Below are 19,936 nucleotides of genomic sequence, written 5' to 3'. Positions count from 1 at the left end.
AAGGGAAAAGGTTCTTCAGCAGGTCCAGGCTGCTGAGCACGCTGCTCTGCCATTGGGCCATAGGATCCAGCAGGCCTGGTGGTACTTGTGCCAGCGGCAGTCAAGGATGTTGTTTACCTTTGGTGGGTCTCCATAGGTGGAGCACAGCAGGGCCCCTGAGGATTAGAAGCAAAACTTTACTGTCATCTATACACAATTATTTTCATTGTGAAAAATAGCTCTTGACCTCTTGTTGGGCATTAGTGGAATCCAGACCTTTGGCAATGGTCCATCAGGTTACCATTTGACCTGCCCTCCACTCACGAGTAGTGCTATCTGACCTACCAAAGTTGAGCAAGCACAGTGGTAATCCATCGTCTAGGATTATAACCAAGAACCAAGAACCGTACGCATGAGAAGGGAGGAGGTAGAGAAATACCATGTTCCTTTCTTGCCTGGGAAAGACTGCTGACATCAGCTCTGCTCTCACTAGCAAGAACATTTGCTTTCTTTCCTGAAACACAAAGTCTAAATTGGGCTTTTCAGTGGCAAATTAAAAGACCCAGGAGGACAGTCATGGTACTCAGTGCTCACATTTGCTGCAGTCTGGCATGGATATGGAGCCAGCTGGTCACACCTTTGGGGAAGTCTGGGAGGTTAGGAAGATACCAAATAAGTCTCTAGCCCATTAATTAAGATGCAGTGCCTTTGTTTCTGGACATTATCCCCTTAGTAAAAGTCATGCAGACAACAAAAGCTAGTGGTTACTAATTAACCCAAGTAAAACACTGTCGGGGTGGCAAATATAAAAGGTGCAGTGTCTGGCTGGCCTCTTTTTATCACAATTAATAATAAAAACCAATGTCTGTTCACACTGTTCACAGGAATCTCATGCAATGTCAGTCAAAAATTCAATGCCACCCCTTTTTTTTTTTAATGGAAAACACAATTCTAAAATTTAAAGGAAAACACAAAAGACTCTATGACCTACCTACCTAGAGTCTAAGTATGCAAAGTCATCTGGAACAAAAAAAAACAATGTTGGAGGTATCACCACACCCGCCTTCACATTACCCTACAAGGTGGCAGAGGGGAAAACAGGCACACAGGTCACACAGGTCACAGGATATGATAGAGGACCCAGAATAAAAGCTACATAGCAGCCAGGCATGGTGGTGCACACCCTTAATCCCAGCACTCGGGAGGCAGAGGCAGGCAGATCTCTGTGAGTTCGAGGCCAGCTTGGTCAACAAATCAAGTCCAGGACAGCCAAAGCTACACAAAGTAAGCCTGTCTGAAAAGACAAAACAATCAAAGAAAACCATACATAGCAACTGTCTCCTAGTTTTCTTCTTGTTGTTTTACAAAAATGCCAAAAACACACTCTGTAGAAGGACAACCCCTAAAACAAATGGTGTTGAGTAAACTGTACAGAAGAATAAAAGTAGGTTCCTATCTCACCCTGTCCACAAGTAGGTTCAACATGGATAAAAGACCCTAATGTAAGGTCTGAAACATGGACACTTAGAAGAAAACACTTCAGCATTTAGGCATATGCAAGAAATTCCTGAAAAAGACTCTGGTGGCTCAGGAAATAGAACCAGACTGACAAGTGGTGTTAGATGAAATTAAAAAGCTTCTGCATAGCAAAAGAAAAATTGGAATGAAGAAAAATCCTAAAGGAGAAAAATCTTTGCTCACTGTATATCTAGTAGAAGATTGATGTATAGAATATATAAGCAACTTTCAAAACCAAACAGCTCAATCAGTAAATAAGATAATGAAATGGACAGATGGTTCTCAAAGAATAAAATGCTAATTACCAATAAACAAATGAAAAAAAATGTTCAACACCCTACCTACCAGATGATTGAATTTCACTGAGTCAAAATGGCTATTATTAAGAAAAACAAAAAGGAAGCAAGCAAACGAACAACAACAACAACAAAAAAAAAAGCATAGCCAGGTGGGGATGGCACACTCCTTTAATCCCAGTAATTGGGAGGGGAGTCAGGTGGATCTCGGCTGGTTAAAGGCCAGCCTGGTCTACAGAGCTAGTTCCAGGACAACCAGGTCCACACGAAGAAACCTTTTCTCAAACAAAACAAACAAACAAAAAACAAGAAAGAGAGAGAGAAAGGGAGGAAGGACGGGAGGAAGGGAGGGAGGCGGGCAGAAAGAAAGAAAGAAGGAAAGAAAAAAAGAAAGAGAGGGAAGGAAAGGAAAGGAGAAAATACAAATGCAGAAAAGGATGTGAGATAAGAAATAGAAAGCAAAATACCATAAATTCAATATGATCATACAAACTATCTAGGTAAATATTAGTTCTAATAATAGCTGTGTATCAATTAGAAAGTATACCATATGTGTGTTAGCCCTTCTACCTTAGCCTTTAAAGGTAGAGTTAAATGTGTTATCATTCTCTCTCTGGTCCAGAAGGGGAAAAAATGATTGATTATTTGATCACTGTTTAATGGGCCCTTGTTACTAAGAAGAATGAATGGGGAAACGTGTGTTACTTGATCACCCATGGCTAAGGAAAAGGGTTTTGAAGAGAAATGATAAGAGCAGCGGGCGGGGGGGGGGGGGGGGGGGGGGGGGGGGGGGGGGGGGGGGGGGGGGGGGGGGGGGGGGGGGGGGGGGGGGGGGGGGGGGGGGGGGGGGGGGGGGGGGGGGGGGGGGGGGGGGGGGGGGGGGGGGGGGGGGGGGGGGGGGGGGGGGGGGGGGGGAGGGGGGGGTGGGGGTAGGATGTTCATTCATCAATTGATCTCACTCTACTTTTGATATATTTAGGGATGATGTTAATGCCCCCATATTCATAGTCCTCCCTTCTGCACTGTCTCTGTTCCTTTTTTCCATATTTTCTCTGTAGAAGAAGATTAAGACTTTCACTGAGCTTGGGGAACTCAAGAAGAGTGGGAACCTGTACATTATATAGGATTTTACTCCATTCCACGTGAAACGCACACCCAGCTCACCTAGAGTGCTATGAGATTTAAGATACTCCTTACAGAACTGTTTTTTTTTTAATTATTTATTTATTAATTATACAGTGTTTTGCCTGCAGGCCAGAAGGAGGCACCAGATCTCATTGTAGATGGCTGTGAGCCACCATGTAGTTGCCGGGAATTGAACTCAGGACCATTGGAAGAGCAGGCAGAGCTCTTAACCTCTGAGCCATCTCTCCAGCTCCCAGATCTGTTTTTTTTTTTTTAATATTTCCCATTCTTCAATATTCCCTTTAGATTATGTATGGTAATTCCCATTTCCATGACCATAAGTTTAATTTAATGACAGAATTCACAGTTAGAGACTGTGGGATAAGTTATCAGAACTACTGGGGCTTCCTCCTTGATTTCTCTTGAGTAGCTTGGCCTTGAAGAAGCCAGTTTCCATGTTGTAAAGACACCCAAGCAGTTTTGTGGAGACTTCTGTTGGCCTTATCAACCAATAGCCAATAAGAAACCGAGACCTTTCTGCCAACAGTCACAAAAATCAAAATTTCAGCTAAGAACATGGCCATGCCTGTCATAGCAATAACCCACTTCTTAGTACCAATTGCTGTGACAAAATACTGTGGCCAAAGCAACTCATATAAAAGAAAGCATTTAAGTGGGCTTATGGTTTCAGAGAGTTAGAGTCCACGATGGCAGAACAGAGGCATGACATCTGAGAGTCCACATCTTGATCCAAAGCTATGGTGCGGAGAGAGACACTGGGGATGGAAGGAAGCTTTTTAAGCCTCAAAGTCTACCTTCAGGACACATCTTCTCCAATAAGGTCACACCTTCCCAAACAGTTCCACCAATGGAGACCAAGTATTCAAATATATGAGCCCATGGGGACCAGTCATAGTCAAACCACCAAATTCCCTTGAGAAATGATGATTTGTGCAGACTGTCACTGTATAAGCCAATGAAGTGAGACAGGAATGTAATATTTTTGTTTGTTTGTGTGTTTGGTTGGTTGGTTGGTTGATTTTGCTTTGTTTTGTTTTTCAAGACATGGTTTCTTTGGGTAGCATTGGCTGTCCTGGATCTCCCTCTGTAGACCAGGTTGGCCTTAAACTCACAGAGATCCTCCTGCCTCTGCCTCCCAAGTGCTGGGATTACAGGCATGCGTCACCATCACCCAGCTGGAATTGAACATTTTTAAATGTGTTTTATTCAGAAAGTTGGCTATCTAGGAAACCAGAAGACTATTCTTTTAATATCTGTCTTCCCTGGGACAGTTCTAGCTAATTTATTTTATAGGGAATCAGAACAACTTGGTACTAAGAAGTGGGTTATTGCTATGACAGGCATGACCATGTTCTTAGCTGAAATTTTGATTTTTGTGACTGTTGGCAGACGGTTTCTTATTGGCTATTGGTTGATAAGGCCAACAGAACTCTCCACAACTAATAATTTCAAAGTTTACAATTGTCCCTCTTGTCAAATGGGCATTCTTGTTTCTGAAATTCATTGTGTGTATGCTTCTCTTGGCACTGTCTCATGTGTTAACCTTCACTTCTGTCTTTGTAAAGTGGGAGGATCTACATCCACTGAGTCCCTCTTCCTTGTCAGTTTCTATCTGAGCTATCTCTAGGTTAAAGGTCAATTCAGAACAAGCGTTATCAGTTATCTACCTGCTGAGATATTTACAACATGTATGTGCAGCTTTATAATACAAAATACAAATGGGATCTTATAGGATATAACAAGACCATATCTGTGCCCTGTTGTTCGCTTAAGAATACTTGTCTCGCCTCATAGCCCTCCCCTTCTCTCTTGTGCCCTGTGTAGCTTCATCAACCACTGTGGCAAACTCAGTGAGCCCATCATCCTGTTCTGGCCTCCCATTTCTGCTGCTGCTGCCTCCCACTCTTGACGATATGTACATTTCCCACAATACAAAGCCTGCATGCTGATCTTTTATCACCTCTTCAATCTGAACTGCATTCCTCACTCAGACCAAAGAAACCTCATTACAGCAAAGCTGCAAATGTGCCTTCTTGCATCTTTTTTGCCTTTCTTCTCCTTTGAATCTTCTACAGATGTTCTCATTTTAACTGTCCATACTCTGCCCTCTCTTTTCTTTATAGTTCATCAGCTTCCTCCCCAACCTGCCCTCATATTTTCCTAACTTTCAAAAAGCCTGATTTTTCTACTTTCATCTTTACACATATCTATTGTTCTATTATTCACACATCTGTCCTATTTTCATGATCTTTCCTAAAAATGGGGCCCCTTTCTCTCTTGTAAGGAGCCCTGTGCCTAAGACCATGTGAAGGGTACATTTGGCTCTAGGTGAATGTGGGTTCATGTTTCTGATTCTCTAATGGTCATAGTCAGGAATAACCAAAATTGCAGCAAAATTAAGTGTAAATATTGTATTCACTTAGTCTCTGAGGTCCTTTGCATAGCAGCTGAGTCATCTCAAGTTTCCAATCCCTCTCAGAGCCTTGAGAAAAATGGCTTTTCCTGCCTCATAGAGCTGAAGTAGAGACAAAATGTGCTGTGTCATGTGGGCTTCTCTCTGTTTGGAAGTGCTCAAACCACATTAGCTGTTATTGGCCTAATTGACCAGGTCATGAATTTAAATTCATGGAGTCCCTGTGGTGCAAAGACACACAATGAACAATGAACTCTCTCTCTCTCTCTCTCTCTCTCTCTCTCTCTCTCTCTCTCTCTCTCTCTCTCTCTCTCTCTCTCTCTCTCTCTCTCAGACACACACACACACACACACATATAAGTCCCTGTGGTACAAAGACACACAAGGAAGTCACACACACACTCACACGCACACACACACACACCACAAATGACAGTCTAAATCAAAGTGCTTATCAAGTGCATTTCCAGAGACAATAGGTAGATGGATTCCAACTAAGTAGATTTACCTATTCAGATGATGACATTTTTAATGATTTATTTATTTTTATATTCTCTGTGTGAAAGTGTCAAGTCTTCTGGAGCTGGAGTTACAGGAAATGGTGAGATGCCATGTGGGTGTTGGGAATTAAATCCAGGTCCTCTGTAAGAGCAGATTAACTGCCCTTAAATCACTGAGCCATCTTTCCAGCCCCCGGATGACATCCTTAACTTTTGGGCTCACATAGTCCAAAGGTTTTATGTGGTAGCTGAAAGGAAGTTAGGTCAGACGTGATGTGAGCAATGTGTAGCTATTTAGGAAACTAAAGATAGCCCAAAATAATCTTGATCTGCAATGTGCCAACCATGAAGTTTTAACCAATCAGCCTTGTAGAATCGTCAACATAGATGTGACTTTAGAGGAAGACTTTGTAATGGAGGGCAGCCCCTCAAAGTCAGTACAAGACACACCCAGACACCAAAGTCCCAGTCCAAAGGAGATTTATTACCTGAGAGGGGCAATGGGAGGGGGCTGCCTCTGAACTGGGAAGAAGCAGATAGCAAGCAGAAGCAGCAAACAGGTGTTTTGTTTTGTTGTTTTGTTTTGTTTTTACAGGACTGTGTTTTTTATAAAGAAAAAGGGGGAGTCTAAGCTAGGGTGGTTGGTAAATCCTGATTGGACATGTTAGCCAAATGATGAATTTTGATTGTTGGACCTTAGTGTTTTGTCTCAGGAATGAGTCAGTGGCTATATAAGGGAATGACCTTGGGGCAAGCTTGAGGAATATAGTCTAATAGTTTTTAGGAAAAGGGAAAAGGGACAAAGCCTGTTGTCACTGTGTTTGCCATGCCGGGGCCTGTTAGAGAGCCCATCAGACTTCAGTTCATAAAAGCTTGGGGGGAACTTCCTGAGGCTGCCTAAACCTTGTGTTCTAAGACTCACTGTCCATATTGGTTATTGTTGGGACAGGACCCAACTACAGCCAATATCTACATCCCTATTCTAAGGGGACGGCTATTTATATTCACGCAGCCCTATTTCTGCAGAAATGCAAGCACCCTGGGCTTTGAAGAAGCCCTTTCTCCCTTTTCACTATTCGCAAGCTGGCTTCATATCCTGGCGTGGCTCTCCATGCCGTTCCTGGGCCATTTCCTTACCATCTCCCGCTTGGAAGAATATGAGGACCCTGATACACAGCCTCCTGCGCTGAATTACAGGCGCTTAAAAAAATAATTTTATTTATTTTATGTGTGCACGTTCACGTGCATTCAAGAGCACATGCGTATTCATGCATGTGGACGCTAGAGGACATGCGTATTCATGCATGTGGACGCTAGAGGACAGTCTGGAGTGTTACTTCTCAGGCACCAGCCATCTTAGTTTTGGAGACAGACTTCTCTCACTGGAACGGATCCATGAAGAAGGCCAGGCCAGATGGCTAGAAGAGAGCTGGCTCGGCCTCCCCAGCACAGAGACTGTGTCCATGTACCACCATGCCTGGCTTTTACTTAATATGGCTTCTGGGGATCAGACTCAGGTCCTTATGCTAAAACAGCAAGCACTTCATTGACTGGGCTAGCTCTCCAGCCACATGGCTCTCTTTAACCAGAAAAAAAGATAGTTTTAGATTTGAAAGTTTTGCCTTATTATTTTATTTTGAACCTTTTTTTTTTTTTTTTAATTAGGTATGAAAGTCTTTTAGTAGGAGCAACCTGGCTCTGATTTCTGCTCCCTTTAACATTTGGGGTATGGGCCTTGGGGTGTGGAATCCTCCTCTCCATAGGAACTGCTTGGTTTAGGTAGACGACATGAGAATTTTTGGCTCTTGATTTTTGGATTTCATAATGCAACGAAACAGTAGAAATCATTCATCGGGTTTTTTCATTGTGGCTTTTCTTTTTCTGGACCCATGGCGACATGCAGTCTATTGTTCCTGATGCTAGGCAGTGACAAGCTTCAAATATAAGACTGCGAAGTAAATCAACAATGAACGGTCTGTGATCTGCTGTGTGGACGAATTAAGAGAGTCTGTGAGTTTAGAGCGTTAAGCACATTTTTTTTTTTTTTTTTTTTTTTTTTTTTGCCTGCTGATTTTTGCAATTTACAGAGTTTATCAGGGTATAGACTCTGTCACTAATTCAAGGACCACCATGTACCTAGGCACATAAAGCCATATCCGGTGACAGCCTAGAATATGCATCATAGTAACTGTCATGCTTTCACTCTCATTTTCCTTTCCAAATTGGCCATCTTATTAACTGCTTGGAAAACCATGCTGTTGGTCTTAGTGAAAGGGACAGAGCAATGCCACGAGTGCTCATAACATACTCAGAAGGGTGGAACAAAACCCACCCGGGTCCCAGTGACAGAATCAATTCCAGCCTAAACCGCAGCTGCATCTTGCTTCATTAGCCAGAAGGGAACATGATCAATTTCATTTTCTCTATGACATTCATCAGCTTAGGGAGGGGCTGGCAGAGGAAGGGGTATGAACCATAAATGTGACAAGGTTAAAAAGCAAGGGGTCTGGTCTGAAGCACTGTGTTCAGACAGTTGTCGTGCTTGGCTCACCAATCCATCTAGGCGTTAGACTTCGGGTGGGAGTAATTCCTCTAACACTTAGCCTGCACCACGAAACGGGATATGAGAATAGCATGTCTGAAGCCACTTGTCACATTTTGAGAAAATTCATAATTTAAAAATAGAGCTCCTACTGTCGTCAGCCAGGAAGATGCAGAGGTATTAGCTATCTGTAGGACAATCAGAAACAAAGACACCTCCAGGTCTGCAGAGGTGGGGAAATGTCCCCACTGTGTATACCAAGGCCAAGGAACCCTTCAGATAAAAGCCTTTCTTCCTGAAAAGCCATGCTTGGCATTCCCAGCTCATTTTCTCCCCTCCTGTCTGTCCTCTTGCTCTGTTCTCAATGCCCAGTGAGTCCTTAGCCACATAGAGTGTCCACCATAGAGCCTGCCCTGGACGGGATAATGCAATTAGTGCATGGCCACGCACAGCCGTCTTGCCTCATCCCATGCTTCATCCCAGCACACTCTCGCGGGTAGAGCTGCCTTTGCCAGACTAGTTCCCATACCTGGGTAATACTGTAGAAACGGCAGAGACGAGGACCAAATATGAACTATGAAACCTGTAGCACAGGAGGTCAGGCAGTGAGACAGGGAGTTGCAAAAACCCAAATCAGCCTATATAACAGATATTTAAGAAGGAATGAAAGGTTTGGAAGAAGAGAGGTGACTAAGTGGTTAAGAGCATGACCTGCTCCTGCAAGGGACCTTAGCACCAACTTCTTTTAGCCTGTGAAGATATTGCATCCAAAAGTACACATGCGTGTGCGGGCACGCGCGCGCACACACACACACACACACACACACACATCTAAAAATAAAAATGAATCTTATTTTTAAATTACGCAGGTATATGCCCAAGAGTAGATCTGTTTCTGGCTTTTTGAGGAACCTCCACGCTGCACCAGATTGCACTCCTATCAGCACTTAATAAACTATTTTGAGTAGTTTAGCTTCCTGCTTAAGGAACCTCCTTATTATACAACGCCAGTTCTGCGCTCTCTCTCTCTCTCTCTCTCTCTCTCTCTCTCTCTCTCTCTCTCTCTCTCTCTCCCCAAGAAAATTAAAGCAAACAAAAAACAGTAAGACAAAAAATGAAACAGAAAGTATGTACACACACACACACACACACATGGAATCCATTTTGTATTGGGCAACTACTCCCTGTCATACTGAACAATTTTAAAAATGTTTCTTCTCCACTCCTCCATTTGTATTTATTCTTTCGAGAACTTTCTGTTTAGTTCCATGTCCCCGTTTTAATCTGGGTCATTTGTTTTCATGATTTTTTTTTTTTTTGATTTGTTTGTATATTTTAGATACTAATCTGCTGTCAGTTGGATAGCTGGTTAAAAAAAAAAATTCCCATCCTGTAGACATCCCCCTCACTCAAATGATGACGCTCTTTGCTGGGCTGAGGAGCTATAGTTTCAGGGTCTCACTTATTGTTTGTCTAAATGCCTGCACTACCAGGGTTCTGTCTAGAAAGTTCTTTGTTGTGCCAACAAGCTCAGGCAGATTACCAACTTTCTCTTCTACCTGACTCAGGGCTTCAGGTTTTATACTGAGGTCTTGATTCATGTGGAATTGACATTTGTTCAGGGTGAGAGATAGGATCTTGTTGTATTCTTCCATATGCTGCTGTTCTGCTTGGCCAGCACCTTTTGTTGAAGAAACTGTTCTTTTCTCCAGTTGGTACTGTTGACCTTTTGTTGATCAGGAGGGGGTTATTTTAAATGTAGGAGAGATTGAGCATGGTGGTATAAGAATTTAGATAATGGATAAAGGATTAAATGGGGAGGGAAGATAGGGGAGAGAATGTGGGAAGGAATAACTAATACTATACCTTTTAAAAAATCATATGGAAAATATGTACTTACATGTGTATTAAAAGAGCTTAAGTTGAGTTACCTTACTGAACTCCATAGGCTAACAAATAAAAAGTTCAGTTCCAGAAATGGGTTACCTTTCTTATAGTGGTAGACCTATAAAGTCCTATAGACCCCAAACATTACAGAATATTATAAATGCTCTGGGTTACCCCCACCTGCCCAATTGTTTTGTGACAAAACTTTTCCTGAGAAAGAAAGTAGAAAGACCTTAAGAGCCTTAGGTTTGGGATGATTCCAAGGAAACATTTCTGGACAGAACAGAGCAGTTGCACATATGTTCTCACAGTATTTGTGACATCATGCACACGACCCATGAAAGCTCAAGCTAGACAAAAATATCAGCATAGAAAAGAGCAGCTGACATGAAGTGCAACCCCTAATCTAGGAGCTATTGGCAAAAGATAGATGTTCAGAGAGGGAGACTCCATTATTATTGAGAATGTAGCCACTGATGGGTTGACCACATTCCAGTGGAAGACCACATACCCAAGAGTATATGGGCAGAAAACAAATTGGGCCTAATGTCATTTTTTTTTTTTTTTTAAGAGAACACAAAGTTGATGGGTAGGGAATGGGGGTGAAGAAAGGAAGAGTTGGAAGGAAGGTAAATATAATCAAAATACATCATGTGGAATTCTCAAAGACCTTTAAAAAAAAAAACTATGCATGTGAAACTGGGTGGATCCACTAAATGTTTCACAGTTTTGGTTATGTTCTCAGATCATGAATGAATCAGGAAAGGATATTTGTAGGGATGTGGTTATGAGTTATAAGTTGTTGTGTATCATTACAGACAAGTTTCCAGTCTTACAGGCTGTCCAGGTTAGGTTTTTTTTTTTTTTTTTTTTTTTTTTTTGTCAACTTGACACAAGCTAGAGTCATTTGAGAAGAGGGAACCTCGTCTGGCCTGTGACAAACCTGTAGGGCATTTTCTTGATTAACGATTTATATCTGTAGACCCAGCTGGAAATAGTGCCGCCCCTGGGCAGGTGGTCCTAAACATTATAAGAAAACAGACTGAGCAAGCCATGAGGATCAAGCCAGTAAGCAACATTACTTCCTGGCCTCTGTATCAGTTCCTGCTTCCAGGATCCTGCCATGAGTTCCTGCCTGTGACTTTCCTTAGTGACAGACTGTTGCTGGAAATTGTAAGCTGAAATAAACCCCTTTCTCTCAAGAAGCTTTTGATAATGGTGTCTTATCATGCTAACAGAAAAGTAATTAAGATGGAAACGGATACCAGATCATGGGGTACTAGTGTGGCAAACCTAACCTTGTCTTGGGAAGGACTTTGGAAAGATTTTGGAACTTCGAGCTGAAAAGCCACGGAATGATCACAGCTTAGTAAATTATCATTATGGAAATTTAGGAGATTATGCTAAGAGCGTGCAAATGATGAGGGCCTGACCTATGGAATTTCAGAGGCAAGCAAAGGGCCATATGTGTGATATTTTGATTTAAGAAACTGTAAAGTGAAACCTTTGCTTTGTTGAGACAATTGATACTGGTCAGCTGTTGCTGATGAATCAGCTGTGATTAATAAGAAGCCAGTATCGTGGAGGTGAAATCTTCTGGGACGTACTTCTTCAGAGCCAGGACACAGAATCTGTCCCAGAGCAAGGGCAAGACTGTATATCATGCTGGCAGCCAAATGCGGCAGCGTTTGAGACTCGGTAAGAGTCTCTCAGATGGTACTGTTTTGAAACCAGGAGCAAGTCATGGGGAGAAGTTGAAACTTGGAACCATGTGATGGGATCAGAGTCCCTAAAGAAAAACCAGGCAAAGACTGTTGGTGAAGATGCATCCCAGTTGCAGCAGAGACCTCAGCCTTTTGGGAGATGCCGGGACCATGGGATAACCAACAAGAACAGCAGCATCTATGGAGTGGAGATGGCCTGAGCTTATGAGGTAGGCCGTGTGTGCTGCAGATGTCAGAGATGGACGAGTAGAAACTGCCTAAGCCCTTTGGAGCCAAGAGGATCAGGAATGTGTCCTAGACGTCTGCTGGAATTTGGTTTTCTTTTGATCTGATTGCAACTGTGCCTTGGTTCTTCCCTCTTGGAATAAGAGAGTAAGTGACTTCTTTTTTTTTTTTTTTTTACAGGAGTCCCACGGTTGAGAGACCTTAATTTTAAGAGAGAGAGAGAGAGAGAGAGAGAGAGAGAGAGAGAGAGAGAGAGAGAGAGAGAGAGAGAGAGACCGTGTATATCTTAGGAAGGCTGTGGCTATTCTAGAGAGACTGGATAGTTTAGAGAGGCTTTGAACTTTGAAAGACATTTTTAGATGTTTTAAAGAGATTGAACTTTAAAAGTGTTTGAATTTTTAAAGACCGTGGGACTTTTAAGAGTTGGAATGTGTTTTATATTGAGATATTTATATTATTATATAAGATCTTGGTAAATATAAAGTGGCATGCTATCATGAGGCTTTATCAAACAACACTGGTGTTATCTGTCCCTCATTCCACATTCTCCTTCCATATTGACCTCCATCCCTCATTTCCAGGTGGATGAGCTCCCTCCTCATTATTCTAATACCACCTGTATCCTGCTGTTTCTCTCCGGAGCACCACCACCACCTATGGTCCCTTTATAGTTCCCTGGCTTTTATGGTTCCTCCATGTTATATACTCATGTCTGAGGATTTGGAGCTAGGAACCACAGATGAGGGAGAACATGTGAGGTTTGTCTTTCTGAGTCTGGGTTCCCTCACTCAACATCATCTTTTCTAGGTCCATCTGCTTGCTTTCAAATTTTATTTTTCTTTACAGCTGAATAATATTCCATTGTGTCCATATATCACATCTTCATTATTTATTCATTTGCTGAAGAACACTTGGGTTGTTTCCATAGCTTGGCTATTGTGAATAAGGAAACAATGAGCATTGCTGATCAAGTCTCTGTGAAACAGGATGTCCAGTCTTTGGGGGTATAAGCCAATAAGTGGTATACCTGAAACACATGGTAGATTTATTTTTTAGTTTTTTTAAGGATTCTCCATGTTGATTTCCAGAGTGGCTGTACCAATTTGCATGCCCACCAACAGTGAATGAGACGCTCTCTTTCTCCACAACCTCACCAATATTTGTTGCCATGGTTTTGTGGGTCCTGGCCATTCTAATTGGGGTGAGATGAAATCTCAAAGTTGCTTTAATTTGTACTTCTCTAATTGCTAAGAATGATGAACAAATATTGAAGTATTTCTTGACCATTTTTGTTTCTTCTACTAAGAACTGTTTAAATCTTTACCCCACTATTACTTGTGCCATTTGTTTCCTTAACTTTTGGTGGTTTGTTTTGTTACTTGTTTTTAGGGTTTTTCAGGAGGGGGTTGTTGTTCTTTGTATGATCTGGATATTAATCCTTGGTCAGATGTATAACTGGCATAGATGCTCTCCCATTCTGTGATTTCTTTTTTCTTCACTTGATTGATTGAAGCTTTTTAGTTTTATGATGTCCTAGTTTTCAATTGTGGACCTTAATTCCTTGGCAAGTGGAGTCCTATTCAGAAAGTCTTTTCCTACACTTATATCCTGTAGGGCACTGCCTGTATTTTCTTCTAACAATTTTAATGTTTTAAGTTTCAAATTAGGGCTTTGACCCACCAGGCAATAGATATGGGTCTAATTTTATTCTTATACATGTGGACACTCAGTTTTCCAAGAACCATTTGTTGAAGATGTTGGGTTTTTTTTTTTTTTCTTCAGTGTGTATTTTGCCTCTTTGTCACAGATCAGGTAGCTGTAGTTACGAGTACTCATGTTTGGATCTTCTATTTTATTCTATTGGTTTGCATCTTTGTTTTTTAATCCAGTACCATGTTGTTTTTTTTACTATCACCCTGTAATATATCTTAAAATCTGGGATAGCAATTCCTCTAGTACTTCTATTTCAGCAAAGAATGTTGTGGGTATTTCAATTGGAATTGGATTGAATCTGTAGATTGTTTTGGTAGGATAGTCATTTTCACACTATTAATCCCAATGGTGCATGAACACGGCATGTCTTTCCCTTTTCTTCGGTATGTAGAGTGCAAAAGGTCCTTGTACACACAGACAACTTATCTCTCCAAAGACAAAAGCTATTTGGCTGTTCTCCCAGAATGCTGGGGAAAATGTAATTTACAACCTGGTAATATTTTGCTACCTGTTGAGCAAGGCTCCACTCATATCCCCCAGAATAAAATGTTTGTTTATCCAGATTTCCCCCACCCCAAAACCTTGAGCATCACTTCTAAACCATAAAACTCATCTTTGTGAGAGATGTCATTTGTACATTATAACAGCCTAAATTACTTCTATGTTATCTTAGGGCCAGACCAAATCCTGACTCCCACGTGCATTCTGTTTATCCTAGTCATTCTCCCAAACCCTTATCTTGAGCATTGTTTCTAAGTCAATTGAATCCATCTTTGTAGAAGACATATGTACTTTATAAAGAGTTTCAATGTGAAGATGGCATAAGCTTTGTTTTACTCATTCACTGGACTGAGTTAATTGCAATGAGAAAACCTGTGCTGTGCTTAAGTATGGCTAAAATAAATGAACTGGTGTCAGACTCTGGATGTTTTGGCCCAGCACAGGTACCTAAATTGGTCTGAACAGAGTTTCATTATTTTTTTTTCAATCATTTTATTGGTTCTTTGTGAATTTCACATCATGCACCCCAATCCTCCTCATCTCCCCCTCCCTCATACCCATCCTCTACCCTTGCAACCTCCCCCAACAGAGGAAAAAAAATCTCATTATGGAAGCTGTAGTGTGTCACAGTGTGTCCCACAGTATATACCCTTCTGTCCACACTTCTTTGCTTGCAAATGTTCATTGCAATGACTCATTGGTCTAATACAAAGTCTCTGGCTTCTGTTACTCTATCAATACTGAAACCTCACTGGACTCTTCTCAGATATCCTGCTGTTGCCTTGTATTGTGGAGCTCCTGTATTTTTATATCTGTAGGATGCCCCTGTATGTACTCCAGAAGTTCATCAATGGGGTAGATGTTTGGGTGGGCCAATTCAGAGCCTGGATCTGGGCCTGAGAAATATCTGACCTGGTCAGCCCACTGGCTTTCCCACTCTCATGCCCATGGGCCTGGCTCACCAGCAACCAGGGTCCATTCTACCCTAATGGCCAGGTAAGGGCCTGCTCTCCCAAGTGTTGCAGCCAGTGAGGGACATGGTCAGTTCTTCTACCCTCATGACCCTAGGGCCAGCTCTCCTACCTGCCATAGATGACAAGGGACAAAGGAAGGGAGGAGATTTTCTCTCCCTTGTTCAAGCCACTACCCAACAGACAAGAGGCAGGGCCAGCTCTCCCACACTTTCCCTCAGGGCCTGTTCCCCTTTGCCCCGCCCCCACCAGGGTCAACTCTACTATGCTGCCCAGGAGAGGTACAGGGTTTGTTCTTCCAAGTGGTGGAGCTGGTGAGGGCCAGGGACAGCTCTCCTGCTCTTATGACTCCAGGGCCAGGTCTCCCACCGGCCATAGGTGGTGAGAGGTGAGGGAGAAGAATAGTATCTCTCTTTTGTCTATGCCACTGCATGAGAGACAAGTGGTAGGGCCAGCTCTTCCATGTTTGTATCCTCGGGGCCAGCTCACCTGCAACTTCTGCAACGTGCGAAGCCACACTTCCAAGTATTGCAGTTGGCTAGGGGTAGGGTCAGTTCTCCTGATGTTATGCCCCTCACCAGGCCATCTCTCTCATGATTCCTAGGTGAGGGGTGGAGCTAGTTCTGCACAGCCCTTAGACATCAATATGTCCCTGGGTGGCAGCCCAGACCAGGGATGTCTGCCTAATGCTGGAGGGCCATGAACCCAGATGTGGCCTCCAGTAGCAGGCCAGGCCAGGATGACACCATGATCCCAGGTAGCATCATGGACACTCACATCCGGCTATTACTCACTTCCCTCACGTCTCTAGTTCTGCCTCTCTTCACTGTGCCCACACCCTTCTGTTTCTCTTTCTCTTCCATTTCTGCACCAGTTACTTGCTTCTCTTAGTGGTACCTGAGGTCTCTGAGCATCTGTGGTCATCTCAGGAGTGGTCTCAGGAGCATTATGCCCTGTTTGTGCATTATGGCACCAGGCAGGGGTCATATGGGGTATGGTCTGCCCCTCCCTCAGGCCTGCATGGCACTAGACTGGTGATCATCTCAGGCTAGCTTCCTGTCCAGGCCCCATGATGCCAGTCTGGTGGTCATCTCAGGCTTGCTTTTATCAGGGACTATTAAGCTACTAATCATCCAGATGTTCATAGGTCAGAATACTGAGCATAGACATAGCCTCTCTGCTCTCTGTTGCCTACCAACACACACGTGACACAGCAGTCACAACTGCAATGCCTCTAGGAGCAGGGTGAGTTTCATTCTTGTCTCTTCATGCACCATTGCCCTGCCATCCAGAAAGCCTGTATGGACCACACACACACACACACACACACACACACACACACACGCATGCACACACATGCACGCGCGCACGCACACACACACACACATACACACATGCATGCACACACACACACACGCATGCACACATGCATGCACACATGCATGCACACACACACACGCACGCACACGCGCGCGCACACACACACACACATATTTATCAATCTGTTTCTTCAGAGATTTGAAATTCACTGTAGAAGTCTTTCACCTTTTTGGTTAGGTTTACTTTAAGATATTTTATTGTTTCTGATGCTTTTGTGAATGTGTTCCCAAGATCTCTTTCTCAGTTTGTTTGTTTGTGATGTACACAAAGACTACTGATTTTTTTGTAAGTTGCTTTTGTAACCTGCCGTTGTGTTGAATTTTTTATTGTTTCTAGAAGTTTCATGGTAGAACTTTGGGACTCTTTTATGTATAATGTCATGTAAGTATATGTGTATAAATATACATGCATGCATATATACATATGTGTATACATAAGATGGATATGTTAAGTTACTTGGGCTGACACACTCCCCATAAGGACCCTTGACAACAAAAACCCCAGTACCAGTCAGGGAAAACATCCTTTCAAAGGATTTGTCAGGGTAATACGAGTGACTCCCAAAACAATATAGATTATAGATTTATCCATTGGTTGCCCCTCAGGGGTTAAGAGTGGGCCCCTATCACTGAAGACATTGGGCACATAGGACACAGAACTTGGATGATACATGTTGGGTCTGATCTTAAAGCCTTTTCCCTTTGGTTTAGCTTCCATGCTTCCAGAAAATACTATGCCAACTGCCCAGGGAGGGAAGTAATTAACAGTCCTACCCAGCTGCAGCCCCTATGAACCATAACAATTCCAACATGGCAAGATAAGCATAAAGGTGCAGTAAGTGGCACTCGCATGTCAGCGGCAACAGACAGCTCCTGGGACTAGTGATGTCATGGACTTAGAACAGAATCTACTACTGGCATTTTCCTAGACCATCACAATTCCTTCCTGTATTCTAAATATGAGCCTCATGTCCAGAGTTAAGTGTAGCTACCACCCCTCATCAAAGAATCCCATCTTGACAACAAATAGAGACCACCAGAAAAACACAACTGGACACAGTGCAGATATCAACAGATCCTGGGAAGCCCAGCCGAAATGGAATCATCTACATCACAATTCCTCCCATCTGTGGCTCAGAGAACCTCACAGAAGATGGGGTTAAAATATTAGAAGAGTCGTTATACCAGGAAGTCTGCTGCAAAACAATATCTCCCGGAAATGACTGCACAAACAAGATCAGAACAGCGACAATCTCAATGGACATAGTGACGTGAAAGAGGAAATCTTCCTCTCAGCAAAGACTAATGGGCAACTAATGATAGCAGAGAGAGCTAGGTAGACCCTCTCAGAGATGAAGCCCCTTTTTGGTTTTTCCAATGCAAAGTGGGTGTCCTTGAAACCATAAACATAAATGGATTCAGCAGGTTATACACACATGTGTGTGTATTTGTGCAGACACATGCATAACGCACTTAAACATGTATATAACAATATAATCAAGAAAAAGGCTATCCAATAGACAATGACTGGGCATGAAAGGGTCCCAGGGAGAGTAGCTGGTAGTGGTTAGATGGAGGAAAGGGACAGAGAAAGTTGATGTAATTCTATTTCAATAAAAACATAATTTAAAAAATGAGATCTTGTGGGGGGGAAGGAAAGGTTGACATTGATAGTGATGCATTTGTGTGCCATGTTGACAAGTCATTAACTGTCCTGATTAGCTTTTGTTTTTGTTTTTGTTTTGCTTTGCTTTTGTCAACTTTCCACAAGCTAGAGTCATTTTAAAAGAGGGAAACACAACTGAGAAAATTCCCCCACTAAATTTTCCCATGGCAAGCCCGGGGGCATTTTCTTCATTAATGGATATGATGTAGATGTGTGGATGGGCCCAGCTCATGTTGGGGGATGGGGTCCCAATCCTAGGAAGTCCTAGATAGTTTAAGAAAGCAGGCTGAGCATTCCATGAGGAGAAACCTGTGAGCAGTGTTTCTCCGTGGCCACTGTATCGCTTCTTGCCTTGAGTTCTTGCCCTGAGTTTTCTCAAAGGTAAACTGTTGCCTCGAAATGTAAGCTGAAATAAACTCTTCCCTTTAAAAATGCTTTTGGTCAGGAGGTTTTATCACAGCAGTAGAAAAGTAACTAGAAGCCAGGCGTCATGGCACACGCCTTTAATTCCAGCACTTGGGAGGCAGAGGCAGGTGGATTACTGTGAGTTTGAGGCCAGCCTGATCTACAAAAGCAAATCCAGGATAGCCAGAACTGTTATACAGAGAAACCCTGTCTCAAAAAAAACTAAAAAAACAACAACAACAAAAAGTAACTAAGACGTATTTATAAGAGACACGGGCATTGGCAGTGGCGTAGCTCAGCAGTGTTCAATGCAGAAAGCCCATTAGCAGCCTCTCCAGGGAAGTGGCAGCCAGTTTTTATCATAGTCTTTCAGTGGCAGGAATTCACCAGAGAGAGGAGGAAGAACACAGACACTGCAGCTAAACTACAGGGCCTACAGTTCCTGACTCTGGCACTTCAGATATGTTACCTAATATTACTATCTTTATGATAAAGATAGTACATAAAGAATGCTATCATAAGATGTGTATAAATATGCACATGTACATATTTATAAACATACATACCTATATAATCATATTTACATATAATGCAAAATTATATATACACATATTTATTCATAAAGAATCATCGCAAAAGCAGAGTGTCCATAAAGAAGGTCTACCATGGAGAGGAATGTTCCAATCAGCATAGTCAGCTAACATCTCCCCTCCTGCTCCTCCAGCCTCTCCCCTGCACATTCCCAGAGATATATTCTGCCTTTGAGCAATCCATAGTACCAAAATCCCAAATCCAAAATGTCCTATAACACAAAACCTTTTCAGCACTGATTGAAACCACACATTAAAAATTGCATACCTAAGCTGCATGCCTGTGACCCCAGCTCTCGGGGAAGTAGAAGCAGGCGGATCTCTGGGAGTTCAAGGCCAGCCTTGTCTACAAAGGCTAGGACAGCCAAGACTACACAGAGAAACCCTGTCTCAAAAACCAAACAAAAAATTGCATACCTGACCTCAGTTAAAAGCACAGGCACACTAAGATAGTGTAAAATTAAATTCAGTTATATTTATA

General features: G+C 42.6%; 1 non-coding gene across 1 annotated transcript; it reads right to left on the bottom strand.

Annotated features, from left to right (window-relative positions):
- Positions 1-16,528: 16,528 nt before the first annotated feature.
- Positions 16,529-16,660, bottom strand: LOC127197770 (small nucleolar RNA SNORA17). The gene has a single exon (XR_007831735.1). It is a non-coding gene; the product is annotated as a small nucleolar RNA SNORA17 (small nucleolar RNA).
- Between the last annotated feature and the right edge of the window lie 3,276 nt (positions 16,661-19,936).

This window comes from Acomys russatus, chromosome 13 (genome assembly GCF_903995435.1).
Source record: "Acomys russatus chromosome 13, mAcoRus1.1, whole genome shotgun sequence".
Classification (NCBI taxonomy): domain Eukaryota; kingdom Metazoa; phylum Chordata; class Mammalia; order Rodentia; family Muridae; genus Acomys; species Acomys russatus.
The sequence above is the reverse complement of the archived record's forward strand: the minus strand, read 5'-3'. Positions and strand labels throughout refer to the sequence as shown.